Source organism: Eriocheir sinensis, chromosome 17 (genome assembly GCF_024679095.1).
Source record: "Eriocheir sinensis breed Jianghai 21 chromosome 17, ASM2467909v1, whole genome shotgun sequence".
NCBI lineage: Eukaryota > Metazoa > Arthropoda > Malacostraca > Decapoda > Varunidae > Eriocheir > Eriocheir sinensis.
Genome location: NC_066525.1, coordinates 8896202 through 8901201, shown reverse-complemented (window position 1 = coordinate 8901201; position 5000 = coordinate 8896202). Strand labels below are relative to the sequence as shown.

The following is a 5000-nucleotide window of genomic DNA, read 5'->3' as shown; positions in this document are numbered from 1 at the left end:
CACGGCCGGTCACTTGTTGACACTCCGGCGAGGGGCGTTGGTCAGGGCCGCCGCTGAGTCCACGACAGCCTTAGAACTTGGGAAATATTTAGGGACCTAAAGTTCTGTTCCTTGTGATGCATAGCCTTTGTTCACAGAGGTGCAAACTTAGAATTTTATTTTCAAAACCTAAAATACTCAGAAAAAAACTATCATTTGCGACACATCTTGTTTGAATATTTTTTTCATTATAAAAAATCTATTAAAAATCTAAGCCATGTTTCCCTGTTACGGCATCTATTCCCATCAACCTTCCTATCTTTTTACACACACAAAGTTACTTCTTAATTTCCTAATAATGGCAAGTCTGAGATATCACGGATATTTTTTTTGGTGCAATGCCGCCTTCATATTGATGATCATCTTCAGCCATTACTAGTCCATTGCAGGACATGGATCTTTCCCAACGTTCTCCACCTCTCTGCTTGATGTTAGTGTACTCCATCCTGCTCAGACAAATGCTCTAATTTTATCTATCCACCTAATTATCCTGCAGTTACAGGGTGGCCGCTCTGTTACTTTGGTTATCCACCTGTAATCACTTTTACGCATGATATGAACTGCCCAATTCCATTTTTTACTCTTAATCGTCGTTAAAACATCTTCAAATTGTGTGTATTACTTAATCCATGATGTTCAATTCTAGACTGAAATACAGGTACGTAACTCCTAGCACATAGCTCTTCCTTTTATCGATTGATCCAATTCGAAGCAGCCCGGAGCGAGGCCGACTCACCGGAGGGTTGGGCCGTCCACTCCTCCCCTGGCTTCCTCTGCTCCTTCCTCAGGTTAACACTGACCGCTAGCTGGACGCTACACCTGCCTTCTGCCGGTCAGCTTGCTGACTCATACGTAAATGAATGATTACGAAATGCTGGTATTTAGAGATTATTGGTTTTTGACAAGTGACAAATGAAACGGAAGCATTTCAAAGACTAAATATCAAAAAAAATAAAATTGTAAATGTGATAAGGAGAAAGCGCGGGAGGAAAGCAGCTAGTTTCCTATATCTTAACAAAACTGGTCATGAACATGAGCACATTGACTACAAAAAAAATGGTAGATGGTAGAACTATTTCTGACTAACAATGAATAGACCTGTTGACATGTCCCCTTGTCTAAAACATTTTTCACAATCATTATTCTTTGTTTAATAGGTAATGATGAAGGGAATGTTAAAGTTTGCAAAAGTTTTCCTGGAGGCAGCGAGCCCCGTCTCGTCCCCCCCAACCCTGCCTTTTGCTGAAACCACCTAGCTTTGTTTGATGGCCATGATTTTAATGTATTTCATGTCCATCTGAAACCTCCACCAAGGAGGATCGAATTAAGGTGTAGACGCTAACGTAGCCTATATTTATTATATAAAACATTATTTCGGCGGAACGACGCTGGGACATCATTCCTTTTCAACTCTGCCTCCACGATTTATGTGCCTTCTTGAGAGGACTGAACTGCCCAGCCAGACAACTCCCGGGAGGCCGCTGGAAGCACACGTGAGCGGTTCTGACCTCGCTAAGGTGCACAACAAACTGCACGTGACTGCCCTGTTACTGTCTGTGGCCCTTTCTGTGAGCTTATATCTATAAAGCAGTAATTATATGTACACAAAAATGCAAAATCGCATATGATAAAAAAAATAAATGTACAGCCATCATGCACAGGAAGTTACGGCACATTTATTACACACACACACACACACACTAACGGTTACCACTAACATAGACAACAAAATAACAAACTCAAGAAAACCTGAAACTTTTTTCTCTTCGACACGGAGCAGCCAATGAAGTGGCCACACCATTTATTCGGTGCCCGTGAAGCCTCCAGCCTCCAACACGTGGCTCCCCGAGGCTTGACACTCTCCCCAAGAGGTGGCACCCAAGCAGCCCCTTTTAGCTCGACACAAGGAAAGGCCAGTCCCCCCTCCCCCCCAAGCAGGAAAACTTGGTGGGGACTAAAGTTGCCCACCAGTGCTGCGAGTTTGGTGGGTGAGTTTGGCGAGGGCTACTTGTTGAGTGTTGGCTGGCAGGGTTTGGCACGGGAGGCAGGCCTGCGGGCCCTACCTCGCCCTGCTTCTGTCGAGGTGGAGGACCAGAAGGCAGACTGACCACTCGATTATAATCTTCGACACCGGAGGCTGAATATAAATATATATATATATATATATATATATATATATATATATATATATATATATATATATATATATATATATATATATACACACACACACACACACAAACACACATGCAAACGAAGTGATAAACTTTTTTTTTTTTTTTTTTTTGGCACGTCACTCTAATGATGAGCACTAGTCCTAAACATCTAAAGATAAGCAACGAGTACACATATAATAACATCGACATTCTACATTTGTTTCGCTCAAAGGTTGCGTCACGAGCCGCCACGTGCAGCCCACCAGCCTGGCGCTGGCCACCCGCGGCCACACACTCCACCACACCACTACCAGCCGTGCTGCTCGTGCGGAGCGGCACACTGGGCCGCGTGAGAACACGGGAAAAATAAAACTGGGCCAATTTGGTTATGCAGTGAATAAACACACACACACACACACACACACACACACACACACACACACACACACAGATAAGGATTATAAGTAGGTGCACTTACATTTCATGCGTTTAGGGCAATCCTGCTTCCTTCGTGGCATCTTGGTTGGGCTTGACACTAGACGAACAGCTCAGCACAAGTCGAGTGAATCCTTCCAGACTTGGAACAGTGACACTTCAACAATACCAAACTATTGCAATCTCCAACTTCGAAGTACATACGCACTTGCTCACAGCTTCATCGTAAAATTTATGCTTCTACACTCACTGACACATTGTGTATCCAATATGTATCCACTGATCATGCACATGCCTATTCCAGCCACATTGAATATTGCAAGTTAGCCCTTGCAACACCGCCTAAAACCATGCCAGAGCGCGGCTCGCATGGCGGCACATCCTCCCGCTGCACCAGGTTGTCAGAATCTAAACGTTCCTGTCTGTCTTGGGATGTCATCTGGTCGAGAGGAGGAGCCTGGCGTAAATATAGGCGGGGCTTTGTGACGTATCCCCGATGAGGGCGGTCCCGGCTGACGTCATGGCCAGGGAGGTGGAGCTCAGCAGTCAACTCCTCCTACAGAGTGCTCTACGGTACAACCGATAACGACCTTCTTCAACGCCTATTTTATCCATTCATATGCCGATTTAGAAGGTAAGTTTCTATACACACTAGTATGAAACACCCAAGAAGGTTTCTGTGCATGTACAATGACTTAGAAGCGTCTGGCTGGCACACGGGAGGGCAGAATACGGTTGGCGGTGGCTTTGTCTCAGTCAGTATCCAACATAACATGGCGTACCGTACCCGGTGAACCAAGTCATAAATCACGTTATTTCTTCGTTATTAGGAATTACTCAACTACAAGACTTTCTCGGCAGCATCCTGACCTACTAAGGCATCTTTGAGGCTAGGTGTCGAGGCAGATTACGATGTATTTCCGCAAAGTTGTCAAACATACGAGCATGTGGTTTATGGTAGGGGGCAGCACTCGTCACAACACTGCCAGCGCGCACTATTTGAAGTAAATATTGCTGTCCGTGCTACTTAATGTCATCGTCAGGATAGGCTCGTCTTCCTTTTTAAAAGTTACCAGCGATCGAGCTAGCATCAACCCAACACCACACCGTACAGTTCACACCTCCTCAAGCTCCAGACATCACGGCGGGAGGCTGTAACAGTAACGATAAGTGTCCAGTTGATCAATACCGAGGCTAGTGTGCGCGACGCTGTCTCGCCTATTCAGCCACACCATACCGCACAATACCCGGGATGAACTAGCGATGAGACTGACTAAGAAAAGATTCAACTTTACACACTGACGTCGCACAGAACAGAGCAGGTCCGGCCGAGCCTTCGCACGGCACATTCAGGGCGGCGGGCGCTGCGGGAGCCCCGAAGGCGGCCCGACGCTCCTCACAACACAATAGTCACCACCCTCCCTATCGGCACCTCCACCACCACCGTCACAAGTCGCGACAGCAAAAACATGATGAAAAAATATATGCGTTGCAAAACCTTTTATAATATTCATAATAGTAATAATACTCGTGTTATCGTTATTAGCATTATAATTGTTTTTTTATTATTATCATTATTACTATTATTTTTTATTACTATTGTTCTTGTTGTTATTATTATTATCATTATCATTACTATGCCCGTGAAATTAAATTATACTACTAGAAAAGGGTACATCAACAGTACATTATTATTATTATTATTATTATTATTATTATTATTATTATTATTATTATTATTATTATTATTATTATTATTATTATTACTATTATTATTATTATTATTATTATGATCATTATTATTATTATTCGCAATAGTAGTAGTAGTAGTAGTAGAAGTAGAAGTAAAAGTGGTAGTAGTAATAATAGTAGTAGTAGTAGTAGTAGTAGTAGTAGTAGTAGTAGTAGTAGTATAGTCGTAGTAGTAGTAGTAGTAGTAGTAGTAGTAGTAGTAGCAGTGTAGCAGTACTTGCGGTAGTAGTACTTGTGGTAGTAGTAGTAGTACTAGTAGTAGTAGTAGTAGTAGTAGTAGTAATAGTAGTAGTAGTAGTAGTAGTAGTAGTAGTAGTAGTGGTAGTAGTAAAAGCAATAGTAGTTATATTAGTCAAATAATAATATTAATATAAATAATAAAAACTATTATTGTGAATAATAAAATTATTATTTCTATTATAACGATTATAACAATAAAAACGAATCATGTGCAGATTAAAAATTATAGCAATTATTATTATTGTAATTATTATTAATATTTTTATAATAATAATAATAATAATAATAATAATAATAATAATAATAATAATATATTATTATTATTATTATTATTATTATTATTATTATTATTATTTTACTATCATAAGTAGTAGTAGT

General features: G+C 41.1%; 1 protein-coding gene across 1 annotated transcript in view; it reads left to right on the top strand.

Annotated features, from left to right (window-relative positions):
• The first annotated feature begins 3185 nt into the window (after positions 1-3185).
• The window catches only part of LOC126999916 (uncharacterized), a 26850-nt gene continuing 25035 nt past the window's right edge, over positions 3186-5000 (top strand). Inside the window, exon 1 of the mRNA XM_050863077.1 lies at positions 3186-3264. The gene's annotated coding sequence lies outside the window, so the exon portion shown is untranslated. The remainder of the gene's footprint in view (positions 3265-5000) is intronic.